The sequence below is a fragment of the Canis lupus genome, chromosome 7 (assembly GCF_048164855.1).
Source record: "Canis lupus baileyi chromosome 7, mCanLup2.hap1, whole genome shotgun sequence".
Taxonomy (NCBI): domain Eukaryota; kingdom Metazoa; phylum Chordata; class Mammalia; order Carnivora; family Canidae; genus Canis; species Canis lupus.
This window is the reverse complement of record NC_132844.1, coordinates 17,815,258-17,840,306: the sequence shown is the minus strand read 5'-3', so window position 1 is coordinate 17,840,306 and position 25,049 is coordinate 17,815,258. Positions and strand designations below refer to the sequence as shown.

General features: G+C 36.8%; 1 protein-coding gene across 3 annotated transcripts in view; it reads left to right on the top strand.

Moving 5' to 3' along the window:
* Nucleotides 1-25,049, top strand: part of FUT9 (fucosyltransferase 9) — a 122,160-nt gene that overhangs the window by 66,740 nt on the left and 30,371 nt on the right. The gene's annotated exons all lie outside the window — the stretch shown is intronic.

Here is a 25,049-nt window from a genome sequence, read left to right as displayed (position 1 = left end):
TCTCTTTTACTGTTATAAAGTCTCCCATGGTATTTCAAATGACTCTTTGTACCTTACAGTATCTTCTACTGAAGCCAGAATCCAAAATCTATACATGTTTCCATTATCTTAATTCTTAGCATAGTATTTTACTTTAGGACCTAATGGGAAGCCAGTATCTGAATGAGTATATAGATGACTCAAGTGTTACAGTTTCATAAGTGAACCTTGTAGCAATAGGATTTTAAAGATACTTACTATTTTAATGTTAGAAGTAATGCATAGTCTTGATGAATTGCATCACTAATTCATTCTTTCTTAGTGATAAAGTTAAGCATACATACTTTTTGTTACTACCTCAGCTACTTCTTACCACCCTCGGATATATTTTTTTTTCCCCCACTGGTTTAAATTTATATTATAAAAAAGACAAAAAAAAGAATTAGGCTGAACATCAGATAAAATTAAAGAAAGGTAGAATCATCTGGACATCTCGTAGTTACATACACGCTTTCTGACTGATCTTTTAAAAATACTGCCATGCCCTGTGCTTTCCAATTTAAAATATAAATCAAAGCTTAAAATGGTGTGGGCACCACGAATTTAGGTTTTTGGCATACTGAATTAAAATTGGAAATTCTGGAATCTGTGTTAATGATGGGATTGTGACTCTATGAAATGTTGCAGGTAAGAGGGGGAAAGGTACTTTGAATGAAGTTCTGGAGTGTCCAAGCCTTTCAGCAACTAACTATTTGTGCTGGTGAAAGATACTATAGTTTTGCATTCTGGGTTTGCAGAATAAATCGCTTTAATTTCCATCATGACTATGTTTCTAGTTGAATAAGAAAGGCTTTGCTTACCTGATTTGGCTAACAATCACCTGGATCAATCCAGTGACATAATTGGCCACAGTAATTGGAATAATGTATATGAAGGTTTATTAAAAGCTATAAAATGCTATAAACTCTCAAGACATTATTCATTAAGTTATTCACATTTAATGCTAAAACGTTGTCCAACTTGATGATTCACCACATTCTTCCAAATCAGTCCAAAAATCTGAGGGCAACCACCTAGTAATATGGATTGAAAATTTTGAATAATTTCATCATCATATATAGTTAGGTCTTAATTATCTATGGAAATGGATTTTGGTGATAGCATGGGAAATGAAAATATAGATCTATCTATAAATACATTTGCATTACAAATGCCATCCTACCGGTGCTTATTATTTACTAAATGTGGCAGAAATAAAAATAATCCTGATGAGAATATGATGATGATCAGGAGTAATGTGTGTGTGCATGTGCATGAAAGAAAGGGAGAGAAAAAGGAGAAAGAAAAAAGAAAGGAAAAAAAAAGGGAGGAAAGGAAGGAGGAAGGGAGGGAGGGGAGAAGGAAGAAGGAAGGGAGGGAGGGTGGTAGGAAAGGAGAAAGAAAGAGAGAAAAGAAATTAAAGACTGAATATTCTGCTCTTAAATTATGATTATGGAAAGGCAAATTATAATCACAGATAACTCCCATATATTTCTGTAGGGTAAACTAGGAAGGATACAGTTCTTCAGTAAAGGAAAATCTGGATTAGTTTAATTCTGTAACACCAGAGTAGAAATAATGATTGACACAAGAAAGACCAAGCTCAAGGAAGAGGCTCTCTAGCTATAGATATAGATCTAGAAACTTAGATAGATATGGATATAGGTACAGATAGATCTATACCTAGAATAGATAGGTGTAGATATGGATGCGGATCTAAATCTGGATATAGATATGGACATGGGCAGACACACAGACACAGACATAGACAGATCGGCTTTAATTTATCTGGAAAGAGTAGTGAATAGTTTCAGTACTGGAGGTGGCTGCCTGAATGTGGATATGAATACTCATGGACCATACAAATATTTATAGGATCTGGAGACAGTTTCACACATTTAGCTCTACTATAATTCACATTTTCTGTTAGATAAAAACCACATTGTATAGGCCAGCACTACCTGTAACTATGTAGTACTAATAGAGTGAATACCAGATAACTTGAAGAAAGTGTGCTGAATCCCCTTAATCATGAGATATGAAGAAGAAGGACAGTCAGCATTCCAAGAATTTGTGCTAGAAGATTTTCTGAGTCCTTTACTCTTCCCAACAGTCTACTCTTAAACACATCAAGTGAATTCTTAATTTCAGACAGTGTATTTTCAGTTCAGCCAAATGTTCATTTGGTTCTTTTTATACATTTCAATTATTGAAATTCTGCCTCTTTTCATCAAGTTTGTCCTTTTTTTAAAATCATGAAAGTGACAGTTCTCTTGAAACCCCAAATCCCAAGATTCTACAGGCTTTTCTTAGTACTTGACTTAAACAGAATCTCAGGTGCAAGCAGTGTTTGAAGATTATATGTTAATGTTCTGTTTTTGTATGTTGTCTGCATGATGTGTTTATTTCCCATTAAATCTCTTTTGTAATAAGATTGTATATTCTCAGTAACATCCAGGTATATGAACAGTGAGGTCATATAGCAAGATAGTGAAATATCACAAAGTACGAGCACTTTTTCTTCCCGGCAAGCTCACCAGTTGATGTGGCAAAAGAATGATCTCACTAGGGCACCTGGATGGCTCAGTTGGTTAAGCAGTTGAGCATTTGTCTGCCTTCAGCTCAGGCCATGACCCCAGGGTCCTGGGATGGAGTCCAACATCGGGCTCCCTGCTCGGTGGAGAGTCTGCTTCTCTTTGTCCCACTGCCCCATCCCACCGCTTTGCTCTCTCTCTTTCTCTCTCTCTCTCTCAATAAATAAATAAATAAAATCTTAAAAAAAAATAATGGCCTTACCAAATTGAAATAAGAGCATTCTACTAACAGAATCTTTTATTTGGCACACGAGTAACTTGTGATACCAGTTAGAAAACAGTAACTTTATCTTTCAAAACATTTGCTTATATCCACTATACCTAAGGTAAAATATTTCAAACATCTAGAATGATGAAATGTATTCAGTCAATAAATGTATTTTTTGAAGACAAAAGTATTCGCATACTCAAGTATCAACCAGTCCTTCTGCTTAAACCTACAACAATTGATTCACAAAACTTTGTTAGAGTAGAATGTTTAAACTTTTTTCCAGACTGGATATTTTGGCATTTTACTACTATTTAGGGGCATTGTATTTAGAAGTGAGGTCTAAGAAACCCTTATATAATTCTGTATTATCATGATTTGCTAATGGTTTCTTGACTGGTACACCCAACTATCTAAAGGAAATCTTAATGGAGAATACAAAAGCCATCAAGACCCACCAGGAGAGGCTCATGGTTATTTGGTTATTAAAATCTTTGGGGGAAAAAATCTTCAGCAAAAATTTGGAAACCTGCGGCATCTCTGAAGAGTCTGCCACACTGAGGAGGCGAAGTAACAGGCTGGGCATTTGATATGTCAGAGTGTCACTGGAGCCATACCACAGGGCTGCAGCCAGCCTGGAATCGGCTGTAAGAGCAGCCTTAGCATGGCTGCCTGAAGGCAGCAATGTTCTCTGAGGCAAATCAAGTAATAAGACTTCCTTTTCTTATTTTACCAAATATTTCCAGGGCCTGTTCTTTCCTGTAATTGTATCTATTAATGAGGGCCAAATGCCACATTTTTTTTTTCATTTTATTTTCTCTGTTCTTTATCTTATGACTGTTCTTTCTTGGTTCTCACTGAGGAGATAGTTATAGCCACATACTAAAAATACCACTTTTCTTTTTGTTTGGGCTATTATTCATTGATGTGACATTATGAATATTATTTGGGGCATCTACTCCTCTACATTTCTCTATTACATGCATAATCTCTTATAAACTGATGCTTATTTGTATTACTCCCCCCACCACCACCATGACTCTTCTCTGACTCTGATGCCCCTCTGGATGTGTGCAACTATCCAGAAAATGCACTCCATATATCTGAGGTATTATTACATATAAAATATTATGATTTGAGCATGCAGAGCATGTGTAAATTCTGCTCATAATCTGCTGTAGACACAGCTGTAGTTGGTTTGAGGTAGAAGATATATTTAGATGCTTCCAATGTGATAGCCCTTAGAAGTAAAGCTGTATTGACTTCAGTTTCCAGAGGATGACAACACTGCCATGCTGTCACTATTTACTATCCCCAGATATGACCTGATGATAGTTATCTATAGGCAATGCTACGTATCACAGTGGAAAGATGAGTAACGATAGATATGCCAGTCTAATCATGGAGAATGTTTAGTCTTTCTGTTAGTCAAATGCAATATTTTTCAGAATTTAATATACAGACAAATCACCTGGGTGTTTTGCTAATGATGAAAATTCTGAATCAGTAGTTCAGGCTGTGGCGTAAGACCCTATATTTCTAACAAGCTCCAGGGCAAAGCAATACTGCTAGTCCAAAAACCACATTTTGAATAGCAAGAGGCCAGGGCCGCACTGTTCAATACAGCAGCCACTAGCCACAGGTGACTACTTATGGCCATTCAGATCAATTATATCCTCACTGATTTTCTACCTGCTTCATCTCTCAATTACTGAAACAGGCGTGTTGAAGTCTCTAACTTCATGGATTCATCTATTTCTCCTGACAATTCTGTCGATTATCACCTCATGTATTTTGATAATCTATTGTTAGATGCAAACATGTTAAGGATTGTTATGACTTCTTAGAGAATTGATCACTTTATCATTATACAGTGTTCATCTTTATCTATGATAACTTGTCTTATTCTGAAGTATGCTGTGGCTGAAATTAAGATAGCTATTCTAGGCTTCTTTAATTACTGGTAGCATGGTATATTTTTCTTTCATCCCTTTACTTTTAAACTATCTGAGTCTTTATATTTCAAAGTAGGGTTGTGAGGGGCACCTGGGTGGCTCAGTTGGTTAAGCATCTGCCTTCAGTTCTGGTCTTGATCCCAGAGTCCTTCTTGATCCCAGAGTCCTCGGATTGAGCCCTGCATCCTGCTCCCTGCTCAGCGGGAGAGTCGGCTTCTCCTTCACCTTCTGCCCCTCCCTCTCTGCTCCTGTGCTGTCTCTTGTTTTCTCCTTTTTTCACTTTCTCTGTCTCTCAAATAAATCAATAAAATCTTGAAAAAAAAATTAGGATTGTGTAGGCAACATATTATTGATATTTTTTCTAGTGTATATAGAACATACACATTTAAAATTATTATTGATCCAACTGAATTAATATGTAGCCCACTGTTTTCTATTCATTGCATTTGTTCTTTACTTCTTTTTCTTTCCCTCCTTTTCTGCTTTCTATGGTTTTAATTGAGCATCTTATATGATTTTATTTGGTCTCTTAGCATATCAATTATACTTCTTTTTATTTTTTTTATTTTTTTTTCAATTATACTTCTTTTTAAAAAAAATCCCAGTGATTGTCTAGAGTTTACAGAAAATACTTTTAACTAATATAAGTTCACTTTCAAATACTACCATATCACTTGCTGTGTAGTGAAGATAGTTGTTTTTGTTTTTTAAGATTTATTTATTTATTTGAGGCAGAAAGTGTGCAATGAGAGCGAGGGGAGGGGCAGACAGAGAGAATTCCCAAGCAGGACTCCCATCTCCCCTGCTAAGCATAGAGGCCCACATACGACTCCAACTCACAGCCCCTGAGAATTTGATCTGAGCTGAAACCAAGAGTCAGTAGCCCAACAGACTAAGCCACACGGGTGTCCCGTGAAGATGGTTTTTAAGAGACTTCTCAATCCCTCCCTTCAACCCATTATGAAACAGTTAATGTCCTTAATTTCATTTATACATATGCTAAAATCACCTAATACATTGTTATTATTATTCTAAACAGTTATCTTTTAGATTAATTAAAAATAAGAAAAATAAGAGTTTATTTTTCCTTCTTTTATTCCTTCTCTGTCATTCTTCCTTATGTAGACCAAAGTTTCTTTCTTTTTTTTTTTTTTTTGATCCACTTTCTGACATCACTTTCCAGAACCCTGAAAACACTTCACATTTCTTAGAGGACAGATCTGCTGGCAAAGAATTTCCTTGGTTTTTGTTTGACTGAAAAGTCTTTATTTCTCCATCACTTTAAAGGAAAATTTCTCCAATTTAGAATTCTAGGGTAGTGGGGTTTTTTAATACTAAATATTTCATTGCATTATTTTCATGCTTGCATAATTTCTGATAAAAAGTCCCCTATGATTATCATTCTTGTTTCCTTATAAATAAGGTATTTTTAAAATCTGCTCAGGCTTCTTTCAAGATTTTTATCTCCATCTTTAGTTTTCTGCAATTTGAAAATGATATGCATGGGTGTAAAATTACAGATTCTTTCCTCTCCATGTCCAGTCTCTTGATAAGTCCATCAAAGGCATATTTCATTTCTGTGACAGTGGTTTTGAATCCTTTTGATTCTTAGAGCCTTTTTTTTTTTTTTGGCTTAAATTACCCATCTGTTCTTGAATGTCATTTATTTTTTTCCATAGAGCCCTTAACATATTAATCATAGTTATTTTAAATTCTCTGTCTGATTATTCCAAAATCTGTATCATATTTGAGTCTGGTGCTGATGCTTATTTTTTCTCTTCAGGATGTGTTTTTTGTTGCCTTTTAGCATACATTATAATTTTTTGTTGAAAACTAGAAATGATGTATCAGTTAATAAGAACTGAGGAAATAAAACTTTTAAGATTTTATTTATTTATTTGACGGAAAGAGAAAGAACACACAAGCAGGGGGAAGGAGAAGCAGGTTCCCCACTGAGCAGGGAGCTGATGCTGGGCTGGATCCCAGGATCCCTGGATCATGCATGATCTGAGCCAAGGCAGACTCTTGACCAACTGAACCACCCAAGTGTCCCTTAATAGGACTTTAGTGTGAAATTTCATATTAGTCTGCCTTGTAGTTGGGCTGTTGTTTAATGATCGTTAGAGCTGTAAGTCCCAGAGACATCACATTCTGCTAGTGTCCTTGTTTTGTCTCCACTGTTGTCTTCGGGCTCCATTTTTCTCTTAGACATTTCTTTTAGAGTTCCCTGAGAAGTCTTCCTGGTATGGAGCCTGCATCTTTTAGCTCTTTCAGCAGCAATCCACTGCTAATATGTACCAGAGTTCTGTTGGCAAGGTGATAAGATATGGGTGATGGGAACGTGTTCTGTAACCTTATGATTAAATTTCAATCCTTCAATGGGCTTATGTCTCTGGGCTATGACCTTCTCGAGTCTTTCTTAGCTTTTTATTTCCTCTTAGGTCATACAAGAAAGCTAGAGTGGGCTGAAATGGGAGAAACACACTTCCTCCAGGTCAGATAAGGTTCTATCTAATAAAGCCTTTTCTCTTGGAGAGAAGGTCCTTGTTATAGAGATCGCTCTAAGTATATCTCATAATGATTATTTCCCCCTTCCCCTACCAGAATCAGGAGAGGGCTCCTGGCTCCTCATTGTGAGAACTGGTGGAGATAAAACCCAAGAAAATGTAGAGGTGTCCCAAGATTGCAGCCCTCACAAGTTATGCACTCAGGCTAGACCACACTCAGGCTCAGCAGTACATGAAAGTTACCACTAAATATCCCTACCGGCTTATGGCCCCAGCAGCTTCTGTTTCAGGTAAGGAGATCGTGGCTGCAATTCTCAAGATTCCTCTGTCTCTCTAGAGTTGGAGGGTAGCAGTTTGCCCTGTGGCCTCAGATCTCCCATGAATCCAAAAAAAGTCATTGATTTTCAGTTGTTCAGTTTTGCCCTTATTTTGAAGACAGGAGTGACAACTAAATAAAGTTAAATAAAATTTAAAATTCTGTTTCTCAGTCACACTAGCTATGTTTCAAGCACTCAATAACCATGTGTGGCTAGTAATTACCATATGGGACAGCACAGATATAGAACATTTCCATCATCACAGGAAGTTCTATTAGACAGAACTTGTCTAGACAAATTTTCTAAAGAAATCTCAGGAGACAACTAGAATCACAAGACAAAATGGGTCAGTAAAGTAAGATATTTTAGAGTGAGATTGTAAACTTTCATCTCAGGTTCACCTTGAATAATCACTAAATGATGAAAGAAAAATCTACAATAAAAGATATTACTAAAAAGCTGATCAATAACAGTCCATGGTAATCAGGATAAGACATGATCTCTACTTAATCCTAGCTCTGAGACTTAAGTCAAAAATCTGAATTGAGACCCAAGCATACTCTAATACCCAAAAAGGCCCATCCTGATTGAGAGACTTTTGTTTCCACACATAGCTAAAGCCCAACTTGCATTTTCTGCAAGTGATCATCACATGTGGATTTAAAGCTGTCTTCATATTATTTTGTATCTTTTATACAACTAATCAGCTAAACTTTTAGATTTGCCTTGTGATTTTGAGTGCATAAAAAATGCCTCAAGAATATATGGTGATTAATTTCAAAAGCATAAAATCAAAAAAGAAAAAGGATAAAGACACTGAGAGAAAGAGAAAGCGTAGAATTGACTTGCTTTGGAAACAATGAAAAAAATGAGATCTTTCATACCTTTCATTTTAAAGAATGTCATGTAAGTGACAGGTTTAATGGATCAAATCTTTGAAGTAATTACACTACCAAGGCAGTTAAATATGATAATGTAACATTAGGCTAAGGAAGCATAGTAATGTTGGCATATTCTATACATTGCAAGTTTAAAAACTATCTTCTAGCATAATACAGTAGTTTAAAATGTCTTTTTTTTTTTTTACAGAATAATGTTACATCTGACTTTTAAAAATAGACTGGCACGTTGTTCTGAATTACTTACAGGAGCCATAATTCACTTTTAACAACCTCTTTTTTTTAAGTTTGAAATTAAAAGTGTATCATTTTGTTTTTAATTTTTGTTTTACTTTTATCAGTAAGAAACCATTAGCCCTGGAATGCCACTGACTAAAAAAAAATTAAATATCCTTGTACTGTTGATTTTTAAAAATGTGATATTTGAGCCAGTGCCAGATACCTAATAAATATATGTCACACCATACACTTTGTGACCTTTTTTTTTTCTTTCTGTTTAAGTATCTTCATTACTGAGCCTGAAAAAAAATTGCTGAAAATGTAAAATGGTTTTAAATTTGAGATAGGCAACATAATTAAGAATTTAAAGACTAGGGATCCCTGGGTGGTGCAGCGGTTTGGCGCCTGCCTTTGGCCCAGGGCGCGATCCTGGAGACCCGGGATCGAATCCCATGTCGGGCTCCCGGTGCATGGAGCCTGCTTCTCCCTCTGCCTGTGTCTCCGCCCCTCTCTCTCTCTCTCTCTCTCTGTGACTATCATAAATAAATAAAAATTATAAAAAAAAAAAGAATTTAAAGACTATTTCTGAGACTGGAAGTTATTGGATGTGATCCTTAATTCCTAATAAAAAAAAAACTATGAATTCTCTAGTTTTGAAAATTAAAATAATAAGGAAAGATCTTGAAAGTTCTTAAGTCAAATGCCTAAGGCAAACTGAGGGCAAATATATGTAGGAGTTGATAAAGCAAGTAATGAACAGCGATGTGAAGAAGGAAGCAATAAGATCATAAGACTTTATCTAAATAAAATGGAGAGTGTGTTGGAAAAACCGATACTATTCCCATGAGTTTTTTCTTTACTCACATTTCTACCACACTCACAACACTTTTGACATAGGATGTGGGGGAGAGGGGTTCCCCATACCAAGCAATTCTCTGTGACACCAGCTAAATGTCCTAGAACTTCACACAATTCTGACTATCTACCTAGATAAAGTGTCAGATCCCACAGGTGAAGAGCTCAGTCTCACAAGATTTCTCAATCCCACTTTAGGCACCAATCGCAAGTAATAGGTCACCAGGTTATCTTGGAGGTTGGCTTTGAGGTTCCCATAATCTTAATCTCCTCCTCCTTGGATTTGATCGTTTGCTAGAATAGCTCACAAAATTCAAAGAAACACTTACTTGTGTTTACCAGTTTATTATATGATAAAGGATATGATAAAAGATGCAGATGAGAAGAGATGCATAGGGCAAGGTATGTGGGAAAAAGCTTGGAGCTTCTGTGTTCTCACTGAGTACACTACTCTCCCAGTACCTGCATGTGTTCATCCATCTGGAAGCTGCCCAAGAGTGAAATGATCTGACTTACAATTTAAACCTCTGGCTTCTGGGACTCTATAAGGAGCATAGAAATATAAGCAAGAAGAAGGGACTATTTCAATATTTCAGAAGACAAATGACAATGACTTCACTTAAAAGTATCCTTAAAAATGGAAAGAAGTAATGAATTCTATATTTAAGTTAGAGGTAGAGCCAGCAGGATTTCCTTCTGAATGGGATATATGTGTGAGAGAAGAGAGTGAGATCCCTCAAATACTACAAAGTTATAGCTTGAGCAAGTGCAAGAAGGAGGTTACCATCAAGTAAGATGGGAAGGGCAACAGATGGAACAGGCTTTGTAGAAGGTCATGATTTCATTGTTAAACTCAATGTGCTTCCAATACTGTGGGTTGTCCAGATGGAATGACCACATAGGCAGCTTCAAGTAACTTAGAATTCAGGCGTGAGGTCTGGTCTAGATATACACATTTAGTAATTTACACATATTTGTGAAACGAAAGAGCCTATAAGAACCAGATACTAAGCTCTGGAACACTTGAATTTTGAGTGCTTGGGAAGAATGGGTGTAGCCAAGAAAGGAGCAGAGAAGACATGACTAATAAAGAAGAAAGAAAACTAGGGGAACATGATAATTTAATCCAAGAGTTAAAACTTTTTGCTGGAGGAAGAAAGCAATTATATAAAATATTGCTTGTAAGTAAAAGTTAAGATAATGACTGAGATTTTTTCATTGAGTTTAACAAATGGAAGAATTTCAAGAAGTAGCAAGAGAAGATGCCTAAGCACAATGTACTTAACAGGAACACAAGCAGAAACAGTGAAGAAAGTAAATATGTAGACAACTCGTTTGGCGAGTATTACTACAAGATGAGATACAAGAATGGAGCAGTGGCTGGCAAGAAGTAGAGTCAAGAGAAGTTTGATTACTTGTTTTAAGATGGGAAACTTCTTTGCCTTATGATGGAAATAATGCTATAGAAAGTAAAAAATGAATGATAATGAAAGAAAGGGCCTCAATATTCTTGGTTAGGCGAAAGGTGATAGGGTTTACTGTCAAATCAGGAGATTGACTTTAATGAGAATAAAGTTCACTTATGGCGACAGGCAGGAAGGCTATAATGGTGTGGATGCTACTATGTCTGAACAGAAGTGGCAAAAACCTGTTGGCTTTCACTTCTATACATATGTTGTTTCATTTAATCCTGACAGAAGTGCTTTGAGGCGCTCTTATTTTCCATGCTTTACAGATGAGAAATCCAACTCTTAGAGTGTAAGTAACTTGTCCAGGATCATGCTATTGATAAATGATGGAGCTATCTGACTTTATCTCAGAGCCATTGATGCTGACCACCATGTTATGTTGCCTCACATGATTGTTGGTAGAATACTTTTGGTCAATGTGGTTGTTGACAGTTTTGAAGATATGACTCGTGAGCTCTTTATCACGGGGAAGTTAGTAGTGAGAGATAAGAAGTTTTAAAGTTGTGGCTCTCAAGTTCTCAAGGGACTCATCTGAAGAGTTTTTTAATTAGTAAAGGATCTTATTTAGTAGCATTTTTAAGAACATCACATAACGATCATTCCATTTCTAGCAAAGATCATCAATAATAGATGCTCCATTAATATGCAAATATTTATGCTAGAGATACTAAAGAAATAATACAAAGTGCATCATTCACAATGTTCACATTTTACTCAAAGAAAATGGATAATCAACAAGTAAACAAAATTAATAAACAAGATGGTAGTAACTCCTATGAAGTAAATAAATAGAAAAATATAAGCGAGTCTCTGGAGATAGGAGTTAGACAGTGTCAATGTAGTTGTGTAAAAGTGGCATCTAAATCATGACCTGAAGAATGAGAAGCAAACCCTCTGAGGAGTGGAGAGAATATTCTGGGAAGTACAAAGCTGTTAGGAAGACAATAACTTGACATATACAAGGAATAGTGAGGAGACCAGTGTGGCTGAAGTGTGGTATGAAAGGGAGATTAGTATGAAATGAGAGTGAGAAAATGACAGTGACCAAATCTCACACTTAGGACAAGAAGCTTTTTTTTTCCTTGTTTTTAATTAGTGTATTTGCAAGCCATTAAAATATTTTAAGAAAGAGAGGAGATCTGATTTATGTGCCCATTAGAATTGTTGCTTTTAAGAATAAGAATTACTTTGGCCCTTACACCAGGGCTGCCTACTTTTATCCAGACTTCTACTAAAAAGGGTGACTCTAGGCAAAACCAGTATTTTTTTCTCAAAAAGAGTTGAAACTTCTCCAGATACTTGGTTAAATAGATAGCTGAGACATTCGAATTTTCTCCTCTATATACTGGAAGTAGTTATTTGGGGTTTTTAAAAAGATTTTATTTATTTATTCATGAGAGACACAGAGAGAGAGAGAAAGGCAGAGAGACACAGGCAGAGAGAGAAGCAGGCTCCATGCAGGGAGCCTGACATGGGATTCAATCCCGGGTCTCCAGGATCAGGCTCTGAGCCAAATGCAGGTGCTAAACTCTGGAGTCACCCAGGGATCCCCTTAGTTGCGTTTTAAATTTACCGCCAGTTATGTATGGCAAAATAATCCCTTTATCATAGAGGTAGGGGTTATTCAAGGATGCAAAGAAATAGTACCAAATAAATACTCAGTATAGAATGACCACATAGTGAGTACTCAATAAATGCAAGTTAAAGGGAACAAAATCATAGCTCTTAGAAAGTTAGAAATTGACTTTTTTTTAAATAATAAATTTATTTTTTATTGGGTTCAATTTGCCAACATGCAGAATAACACCCAGTGCTCATCCCGTCAAGTGCCCCCCTCAGTGCCCGTCACCCATTCACCCCCACCCCCTGCCCTCCTCCCCTTCCACCACCCCTAGTTCGTTTCCCAGAGTTAGGAGTCTTCATGTTCTGTCTCCCTTTCTGATATTTCCTACCCATTTCTTCTCCCTTCCCTTCTATTCCCTTTTACTATTATCTATATTCCCCAAATGAATGAGAACATATAATGTTTGTCCTTCTCCGATTGACTCATTTCACTCAGCATAATACCCTCCAGTTCCATCCACGTTGAAGCAAATGGTGGGTATTTGACTTTTATCTTTCAGAGAAAAGTTTTATTTATGAAAAAAGTATATAAGCATTTTAAATTTAGATAATTTATTTCTCTCTTTAGATTTTTTTAAATTGAAGAACTATTTTGAAATGAGTAGGCATTATAAATAAACCTTTTTCCTCTCATGTTCAAACCTCCTTTCTCCTTCATTCTTTAAGAGATTTTATGATTGGGGAGGGGGGCACCCAGGTTGCTCAGTGGTTAAGCATCTGCCTTTGGCTCAGGTCATGGTTCCAAGGTCCTGGGGTCGGGCTCCCTGCATGGAAGCTGCTTCTCCCTCTGACTGTGTCTCTGCCTCTCTCTCTCTCTGTGGCTCTCATAAATAAATAAAATCTTTAAAAAAAGAAATTTTATGATTTTAACTGATATGAGACAATTTTAATTCACATTTTTTATTATGTTGAGAAAGAGAAATAAATTTCTTATGGTAAAGATAAGTGGGGCAGCCCGGGTGGTTCAGTGGTTTAGCATCTGCCTGCAGCCCAGGGCGTGATCCTGGAGACCCGGGATCAAGTCCCATGTCGGGCTCCCTGCATGGAGCCTGCTTCTCCGTCTGCCTGTGTCACTGCCTCTCTCTCTCTCTCTCTGTCTCTCATGAATAAGTCAATGAAATCTTAAAAAAAATATATTTAAAAGATAAGTGAGAGGTTACTTGAAATTCTGCCAGCCAAATAAATTTGGAATAAAGTTGAGTGAGTGATTTTTTCCATTAGCCTGTGAAAAGGCTATTTATTTCCACATGTAATTATAAAACAACCAATTCTGACTTAATGAAATAAAACCATCCCTGAAAACAAATAGGACTCATTTGCAGTTTCAACTAAATTAGATACTGAAAAATGCTTGCACTCTGATGTGTTTTGAAATGTCTAATGAAATTAGAAATATAATATTTCAAAGAACAAGGATAAAAGCTTTGATCAGAGGAGGAAATGTATGTGCATAAATAACATCTCAAGAAGCTCAAAGTCACTTTGCCATTTTAAGCTTTCTCTTATTTATAAGTCATTGATGTGAAATAATGCAGGAAAATGAGTTTCCACTCAAATCTTATGGAGATGCTAAGTTTCATAAAAATTGAGTATAAGTAGTTTACAGTGTGCACAGTAGGTTGAATTGATATTGTGATTCATGAGAATTAAATGTGTTATTTGATAAATGCAGAAACCTAAGAATGCCTCTGGCAGACGTTTAAAATAGGTTATAAATAAGATTTAATGTCAACAACAGGGATTTATAACAATCATAAACTGAAAACAACCCACGTTTTAAAATGTTAGGATCATGAACTACACTGTATCAAAATCAAACTGTCTTTTTTTCCCTTTAAAAAAGAATAGTCAATGAACTAGTTAAATGAAGTTAAAATGAAGCAAAACCTCTTTCTCTCTTATACACACACAAACCTACAGAGATATACTATCAAATAGGAATAATGTAAGAAACTAATATTACTGTCACTTAGAATCATTGCCTTATGTGTTGACGATAATGGTTTTCCTACGGTTCCTGTTGTAAGTTAATAAAAGTCCATAAAGTATGTAATAATGACAGAGAGCTACTGTCCTGGGATTAGAAGGAAATATATTTTTCTAGCTCTCCATTCAGATAACACATTTGAAACCCTGGAGAATGGGACATATGGGGATTGTGCTCTGAGTCAAGTAGAAACTCAGAGACAATTCTAATTGTTTGTAAAACTCTCTCACCTTCTCTGTGTTACCTAAAGCCTTGATTTAGCATATAAATCAATTAACTGTCCACTGTTTGGGGGACCATACATGGTTCATTCTCTCCTGCTCTTTTTCTTCTTCCTTCCCCCAAATTCCCACTGTTTTAATTTCAGTCCCCTGAAAGCATACCCTGAGACAAAGACTTGATTACTCATAATTCTGAAGAACATCTAATCTTACGAAACAGGAACACAGAACAGGACAAATGAAAGAGGAAAGACACAGAAGCTTATTTCAGGATGCATTATCAAGGTGGCCACCAAACAGGTGACTGGTACTCAAGCCCATGGCTCTGGCACATTCTGAAGAGCCTTATGAAATGTGTCAGAGCTGTGCGCCTAGGGGATGAGAGACAAAAGCATTTATCCATCAGTTCCTGTCCTCATTTGGACAATGCTGACTCCTCACATATTAACTGCCCAGCACTTCTGAATGCTTTGCGGGTTCCCAAGAATGTTAGACACACACACACACACACACACACACACAAGAGTGTGTCAGAGAAGTCTCTAGGCAGTAAATGGTTGGTATGTGACCCAGGAAAAGGCACTGTTGGGTTGTATCTACCACAGGTAGTAGAGGGAAGCATGGAGATGGCCTTCTCTGTTTCTCAGTGTGATTTTATCTCAGTTGCATGACTCTTACTTTTCTGGAGCCAGATAAAACAAAATAGAGATATCTTTAACACTAAATACTTTAAAAATCCAAATATCAGCTTTTAAGAGGGCCCATGCAGCAAAATGCTGTCCCCCTCCCATTAACTCAAGGGATGCTCATTCTTGGTTTAATTCCATTCACTCCAACCCTTAAATCAAGCAAGTGACCTGAAACACCATCATGAGATCCTGAAACATCTAACAGAATAAAGAATTTTTCTGATACTTAGGACCATTTTTGGTTGAGTATCATTTGACAATTCTAAAGGCAGAAAATAGCTCTTCAAATCATCAGTGTGAGCTAACTAGAACAAATGATTTCCTTTCCTGTTTTTCCTGGGGATTCCACCATTTGCCACCATATGCATTTTTATATGCATTCTGTTACTGTCAAAATGTTTGTTCCTGATTGTGCATGGGTTGGAAAACAATTTCAACTCATTATTTGGTCTCTACGTTTGGAAAACACTGTATCAGTTGTCGTTGCTTTTAAAGTTTTATTTATTTAAGTAATCTCTGCACCCAACACAGGACTCAAACTCAGGACCTCTAGATCAAGAGTCACATACTCCTCCAACTGTTCTCAGTTTATTAACTGCAACCCCTGTATTCTTTTGCCCTCGTTCTTGAAAATTAGAGTTTCAACAGTGTGGGTTTCTGCATAGTATTATCAGTGTTTAGAGATTGCTACCAAACGTGAAGACATTGACATTTCTGTATTTACAAAAATGATGTCCTATAGCCATTTACTTCCTGAAATATTAGGATATTTAAGAGTAGTTTAAAGAACAAAATAAGGGACGCCTGGATGGCTCAGTGGTTGAGCGTCTGCCTTTGGCTCAGATCATGGTCCTGGGGTCCTAGGATCCAGTCCCACATCGGGCTCCCCACAGCGAGCCTGCTTCTCCCTCTGCCTGAGTCTCTGTCTCTCTTTGTGTGTATCTCATAAATCAATAAAAATATTTAAACAAATAAAGAACAAAATAAATATTAAGCTGAAGTGTTGTAGTAGAAAGGGTACTGCTTAAACTTCTGAAAGTTCATAACTTTTCACAGGATCTTAAAGATCAGCTGTAACATAGTGTAGTGAACTTAGAGTCATTGTTCAGTTTTTCAAAGATATTCATGTTATTCCATTGTTTGGATGCAAACCAGAAAGTCTAGAATTTAACAATGTTGAGTAGAGGGGCAGCCTGGGTGACTCAGCGGTTTAGCGCGGCCTTCAGTCCAGAGCGTGATCCTGGAGACCCGGGATTGAGTCCCACCCACATCAGGCTTGCTGCATGGAGCCTGCTTCTCCCTCTGCCTGTGTCTGTGCCTCTCTCTGTGTGTCTCTCTCATGAATAAATAAATACAATTTTTAAAAAGAAAAAGAAAGGGCACTTGTTACTGGGGGGACAAAAACTGGACAATCATTGAAAGTTTAAGGCTAAGAACTGACAACTAGCAGCTAAGAATCAGGCTTAAGTCCTCCAAGCAAGGATTAATTCTCTAGGATATGTTAATAAATGTACCCAATCTGCACAGCTTCAATTACTTTATGCTTATTTAACACACTTTTGTCAGTTTGAGGCAAGATACTGTGGTAATTACCCAGAAGCATTCCTCTTTTCTTTTTATAAAAAACTTGTTAGAGGTTGAAAATTTAAGGAGTAAATCATAATTTCAAGGTCAAGTGGCAAGTCTTGGTAGATATCAACAAGGCTAAAGATTCTTATTTTATCACTATCACTTGTCAGTAGAATTGTCACTATGGAGGACAAAATAAATAGAGAGACACAATTCTCATTATTGAAGAGATAACTATATACTCTGAGAACATGAGAGTCACCCACAAATATTTACATAATCTATCATTAGGGGTGAAGTTTCCCAGTACCACTGAAATATTTTTTAAAAGATATTTTAAGAGCTGGAGTCAAAATAGATAGTTTTATGGAATTGAGGGAGGACTTGTAGAAAATGGGAGATTTGAATTTGGATTGATGGAGAAGGACAGGAAATGCATTCGTTGTGAGGAAGATTACATGAACAGTTTCACAAAGCACACAGCATTCTGTCCAGGCACAAGGGCATCTTTCTATTTCCTGTAGTTTCTCTATGTTGTTTTTTCTCCGGATCACTGAGGAGCTGGATCCCACTTGTCATTCAAGATAATAATAGATATAGATATCTAGATATAGATATAATAGATATCCCTTGACTTATGTAGGCACTAGTCATTCTGTAGTACTGAATTTTATTTTCTTCAAACAACTTGTTTTCATTGATACTGTCTCATTTACTTGTCTTTATTGTATTGTCTGCCATTCCCCCACTAAAATGTTAGCTGCATGAGAGAAGAAATCTTGTCTATCTTCCTTAGCTGTTGTATCAACAGCAACTTGAGTAGCCCTCAAGATAAGTTAGGAACAGATCATATTTATTGAATGAATTGATGAGTCTACCACATATAACCACATGTTCTTACCTCTCTCTTGGTGGGAGATGGGACTTGTCCTTCTCTCAAAGTCTGTGTGTTCACTAGAGGCTTCCTTGACTAAATTCTTGCTTATTTAAAATCTATTCAATAAAAACAAAAGAAAAAAAAATGATGAATATTTTACGTGATAAAATACTTTTGCATCTGCCTTGTAAAGTTACGAATTTGTCAAGATAGAACACCTGGTCTTTTATACTTACAATATGATAATTTAACATGTAAATCCTACAGATTTTCTTTTGTTTTCTTTAATACTATTTAATGAGATCTATCATCTGATGGCATTGTTAAGAGTTTTGAGTTTTTAAATAAATGTGATTGCCACATTGTTGTCATTTAAAATGTCTTTTAAAAATTATTTGCATAACAAAATAGTTAATAATTTATTTGTTTGGATTGTTGTGTAGTTTTTCTAAAGAGAAATGTGAGATTTTATTCTGTGAATCAAGACTGAGGAAAACACAAGGAATGTTCTTAGAACTTCTTAAATGAGGGATTTCCTCCTGTGGTTGAGGCAGAAAGTATGGCATCCTGTGGCCCCAATAAATCTCTCACTTGCTTTTGAAGTCATAGACCACAACTCTGCCCACTTTAAAGGTGTACAAGCCACACATTAGGGGTTGAAGTAAAGGAGATGTGATTGGGTAAGTGCAAACTCTTCACCACTCCAGAAACAACTCAGATTGTGTCCTAGCGATCAGTTTTGTACACAAGGAGCAGCAAGTTATTATGAAGAGATGTTAAAGCAACTTAGATTGCTATTAAAGAAAAGACAGCTGAGGGTTGTTAATAACTGGTTTCAAGAATATAAAAAGCTCTGTAAAAAGGTTGACCAGATGTTTTCCATCTACATGGAGACAGAATCACAGTAAATGGTTGCAAATTACAACAAGAAAGATGCAAATTATACCTAAAAATCTTCTCCACTGGAGAAGGCTATTGAAATGGAACAGTCCTGTTTCACCACTTAAGTATAAAATTACTGAGAGGCAGAGGTTAAACAAGGCTGACCACTACATATTAACAAGATATACATATTATAATCTTATTTTTCCCCTTTTATCATTATGCCTTTATTTGACACCAGGGGAAAAAAATGGTAGAGTGAACACAGGAAGTATGGCTAAGTTAAAAAATTTGAAAAAGATGAAAATGAATGGGGAAGATAAGAAGCATTCACAGAAAATAATGTGTGAATAATAGGAAATTCAAAGACTTCTATATATGCCCACTTCTGAAGTCCTGAACAAATTATTTAGGAAACATCCGAAACAAAAGCTCCTTGAAATTGAATGCAAACCGTTTTATACACATGCTCTTTCTCTTTCTTTCTTTCTTTCTTTCTTTCTTTCTTTCTTTCTTTCTTTCTTTCTTTCTTTCTTTCTTTCTTTCTTTCTTTCTTTCTTTCTTTCTTTCTTTCTTTCTTTCTTTCTTTCTCTCTCTCTCTCTCTCTCTCTCTCTCTCTCTCTCTTTCTTTCTTTCTTTCTTTCTTTCTTTCTTTCTTTCTTTTTTCTTTCTTTTTTTTTCCTTGTAAGACAGTTTAAAGTGTTCCTCTATTCCAGAGGGGTAGTTGACTCCGAAATGTTTCCGTGTCTTACACGAGATACTTCAGGGGACTAATTCAGTTGTGTTGCTGTGCCTTAACAATTAAGTGTTAGCTAGTTTGCAGGACATTTTCCTAAGAACTGGATTTTGAGAAAATGTCTCAGCCAGTATATCAAGACTCTTTTAGGAACTATTTAAAGCTAAAGGAAAGTCCTTTTGGCTCCCACTTCCCTAAGGCTATAGTTTAGGAGATAAATCTTGGAGCTCATCAATGAGAAAAAAAAAAAGGTGCCTCTCCAAGGCCAAGGCCCATCATCTTCTCAACTCGCACATTCAGCTCTGCCTCTATTAAGGAGAGGTGAGGGGCTGTATTTTCATTTCTTCTCTGCCTCACTCTCACCTTCTGTCTCAGCTAAGTACATTCCAAATACTATGTTGCCTGCTAAGAAATATGGTCACTTTGAAAGAAGCAGAGAAAACTTAACATAAGTTCAGTCATCGACTCTGTGGCTCGCAGTGATGGTTATTTACATACGTGTCTTGGGCGTGCAGTTTCATGTAGATTTAACTGGCAGTAAAGATTTAACTAGCAGTAAAAAGAAAGCAATAAAGTAGCTTAAAGCTACTTGGTCTTTTTACCTGAGCCATCAAATATTAAGAAAAATAAATTAATGCACACTATTTGTTAAAACAAGTTGTACCTGATGCTTTAAACTAGGAAGTTGCATATTTCTGTAGAGGGCCAAATAGTAAGTATTTTGGGCTTTGTGGGCCAAAGGATCTCTGCCTCTGCTGCTCAGTTCTGTCATTGTTGCACAAAAGTAGCCATTGACGATACTTATGGATGGGTGTGTCTGTTTTCCAGTAAAATTTTATTTACAAAAATAGGCTATGGCTATGACTAGAGTTGGCCACTGGGCATATAGTTTGCCAGCCCTTGAGTGAAACGGTCCATTTTGGTCATTTTTTTTTTTTAAGATTTTATTTTATTTGAGAGAGAGAGAGAGCATGAGGGAACAAGATGGGGTGGGAGGGTGGGAGGGCAGGGGACAGAGGGAAAGGGAGAAGCAGACTCCTCACTGAGCAGGGACCCTGATGTGGGGCTCGATCCCAGGACCCTGGGATCATGACCTGAGCTGAAGGCATACGCTTCACCAATTGAGCCACTCAGGTACCCCCCACCCTTTGGTCATTTTAAATTTTTTATTCTCTCAAGTATTCTCTTCTTTCATCTGCTTTTCTCAAACCTCATATAAAGGCCAAGAGAAAGAAGGAAACCGTCTTCCAGTCTGACATCTTCCAACCTCAGATGCTTGCTTTTTGTCTACCTGCTTCTGGTCTGCTCTCCTGGTTTACGTTTGAGGCTAGAAGAACTGTGATCCGGGACTTCCCAGTAAGGACACTCAGAGTTGCTGTGCCTGCTCTGGGTTCCCCCCAGCTTCTTTGGCGCTGTAACCTTGCCGGGGTCTGGCGTGGCTGGCCACTCAGGCCCCTATGGCTTTTAAGAGGTCTTCCTACCTCCCTCTGTTTTTAATATTACACTAATTTGTCTGGCACTTCCTACTCAGAGCAAGGTCCAGAGAGCACCCCTCGGTCTTAGATCTTGGTATTTTAAAAAAGGGAATAAAGGCATTTGAAAAATCTTCTCTCAAAATAGTAAGTGAGCTCGCATCTTATACTATATGTCAGAAGCTGAAAATTACATTCTCCTTTCCCTTTTTATTTTGGCTCCAATGTATCCTAACTTACCCACTCCACTTCACCCCAGGATAGGCTAGCCTCAGATAAAGGGCATGCATTCAAAGTCCAAACAGGAAAATGTGTACATAGTTTTCAAACCATTAGTCTGTTACATGTTACCTTCTATATCTTCACAGCAATCCTAGGTGTTGTTATTCCCGTTTAGAGATGAAAAAACCACAATTCAGAGGATATGCTAAAGTTTTCAAAGCTAGTGCATAAGAGAACAGGAGGTTACACCTGTCTCCGATCCACTCCCTGTTCACATTCAACCGCAGTTCCTGAAAGATGCAGAAACCTAATGGTGAAGAGCATGTGTCTGATTTCTGGCCCTAAAGCCACCAAATATCGGTTCCAACCATTTTAACAAATTCAAGAATTCTCAGCCATTGCTTAAAATCATTGGGATTAAATGAGACAATGATAGTAACGGCTCTTTCATCTAGTCCTGTCTGCCTGGCAGGCAGTTTCTAAACACTCAATGATCTCATTTAATTCTCAAAACCATCCTAGGAACACCTGGGTGGCTCAGTGGTTGAGCATCTCCCTTTAGCTCCGGTCGTGATCTCGGCATCCTCTGATCGAGTCCTGCATCAGGCAACCTGCAGAAAGCCTGCTTCTCCCTCTGCCTATGTCTCTGCCTCTCTCTGTGTCTCTCGTGAATAAATAAATAAAATATATAAAATAATAATAATAATTCTCAAAACCACCCTATAAGGTAAATATTAAAATTATTCCTATCTTATGGATAGTGTAAAATAAAATCCTCAGTATAGAATCTGCCATAGTGCGACAGAGAGTAACACTTAGAGAGTAACTCTTAGGGGTGCTTGGTTAAGCATCTGCTCTCAACTCTGGTCATGATCCCAGGGTCTTGGGATCAAGCTCCTCCCCCCTCAACTAGGTTCCCTGCTCAGCAGGAAGTCTGCTTCTGTTTCTGCCCCTCCCCCTGCTCCTGTGCTCACGCTCTCTCTCTCTCATACACATGCACACTCTCTCCCTCAAATAATAGAATCTTTGATAAATATATAAATACTCTCTTCTTACAACCACACCCATAAGAAATATTTAGACAGAAATCTTTGCCCAGAGCAGAAGCAATTCTTGATAGGCAGCCTTTATTTGCTTATAATATGGGTCAGGGTGAGGGATCCTCCCATTTTTAAAAGGACTTAAAGAGTATCAGACTTCAGAACAAACTTCTAGGACGCCTGAGTGGCTCAGTCCATTAAACCTCCAACTCTTGGTTTCAGCTCAGGTCATGATCTCAGGGTAGTGAGACTAAGCCCCCAGTGGAGGCCCCCTGCCAGGTTCCATCCTCTACTGCAAAGTCTGCTTGGGATTCTTTCCCTCTCCCTCTGCCCTTCCCCCTGTTTGTACACGCAGGAGCTCTTTCTCTCCCTCTCTCAAATAAATAAAGAAATCTTTAACAAGAACAAACTTCTGTGTCCACCTACACTACCATTTGGCTTGGGTCCCCTTGCTACCCAATCTCCCTGGCTTCAGGTGTCTAGGACACAATGCAGTGTCCTGAAGGAGAAAGCAGTAAAAGAATGTGTACCAGCATGACCAAGACAAGCTGCTGGTTCCATTCAATACCCAGGCAAGACTTCTCTTTTCAATTTACATTTCTATTCGAGTTATTTTAGTTTTAATCCAATTCATGTGATTTGGGGCTATTTTTCATTTTGAATTCTTACTATCACAGCTTCCTCATCTCATGAAGAGAAGAGACATTGTATTATGGGAAGCCTTGAACTAGAAGTCAAATATGTGGCTTAAAATTCCTATTGTGTCACTAAATATGTAGTATTAGTGATAATTTGACTTTTACATATCTATTTCATAACTCTATCAAGCCATAAATTGAGACTGTCAAATTAGATTATCACAAGGATGCCACCCAGCTAAAAATTGTTTCCTAATTATTTTCTATTGCCTGAAACATAAATGCTCACAAATCTCTTCATCTTTAGTCAATGTAAGTCTTGCAAATATTTCCACTGTCAACCACCTGACAATCATTAATTTAGGAGACTAACTCCAAGCCTTGAGTAATGCCATCGTTTTTAGAAATAATTATTTATGAATCTCAATTTCTCATTCAATTTATTATTAAACTGAAACATAAATGGAAAGAATATGAACTATAATATCTAAGGGTTTCCTAGCCCTATCAGTATGTTAATCATTTAGTATAATAAAAAGTAAACAAGCATCAATCTCTCTTCTCACTGCTTCTCAAAGCAGATGATTTAGCTTTTGAACTGTGCTTATGTTTGCTTCACATCAAGGTCTTTTGTCAGCAATTCATGGAATCATATTTAAACATTATATATTTTTTTTGCTTTAAGGATCTCATTTATATTTAGATTTCACAGAGTTGCTATATACCAAAACAAAACTTTTACAGTTTCCCTAACTTTGGGATTTCTAAAACATGAGTCTTCTTTCATACCATGAGGAGCAGAAAACAACTTTCTTAAAAGCATTGAAATTGTTATGGTTGGAAATTTCCAGATATTGGAAGGTTGAGTATCATCATCTCATAATGCATATAACCAAAGAAAATTTGTTCTTTCCTCTCCAAAGAAAGAAAAAGCCATAAGTTCTTAAAAATTTGCTTAAACATCCATTCAGTCATTTATTTATTCACTTACACATTTAGAAGATATTTATGCCTCCCATGTACCTGAAACTGTGTTAGGTAACTATAATAGAATCTCAAAATAAATTTGGTTCATGCTTCTGTAAAACCTAGGGATTGTTGTCTTATTTTGCTACTTGTTTTTCTGGCTTTTGAGTTCTTTAAGGGAGCTTACATATATTTGCTATAACACCCATTTATAACACTGTGTCATAAGCATAGAAATTTCAAAAATATTTAATTATCATTTGTTATATACAAAAGTTTGAGTTAGTTTGCTGGCTGTAGAAAAATAATGGAATTTCAATACACAAGAAAAATGAAAATTAAGAATGAAAATGATTGAAAAATCACTTACTCCCAAAGAGAACACCTGAAAAATATGTTTTCAGAAATTGAAGGTCAAAGAGGGGCAAAGCACATCAGAGAAAATGAGTTTCTTAATCTCATGGAGCCAGATTTGCCCATTGAGCATACAGTTTATGACAAAATAATTGTCCAGTAATTACTCTAAAAGATGGAACAAAATCAAATTAAAATGGAGCAAATTGCCTTTTGCATTGTGGCCAATGACAAGTAGTGACACATTCACACTGCTGCAAAATAGCATTTTGCTTTTTCTGAGAAGTGACTGGTTGCTGAGTGGTTGACTAGGTTATTCCATGTAAAAAAAAAGTCTCCTCCAACTCTCTCAGTGGAAGTATGAAGTTTCTGACTGCTACTGCCACTGTGGCAATTTCATATTCAGTAATGAAAGATACTTCTGAAGCCGTATACACGTATACACGTATACACATATACACATATGTGTAGCAAATATCACAGCTGCTAATTCTGGAACACTTGCTATGTGCCAAGGACTGTTCCAGGTAATTTACATGTATCAATTAATCTTACATGCACAAATCTGGCAGGTAAGTATTCTTATTTTTCAGATGAATAACTAAGACATGGAGAGATTGAAGATGTTGCCTGACAGTTTCATAGAGAGCCAAGTGTAGATTCTGGAATGAAAATCAGGTACTCAGTGTCCAGAGCAGGTGTTCTCAGTTATAAAACAATGTGCCATGTGTC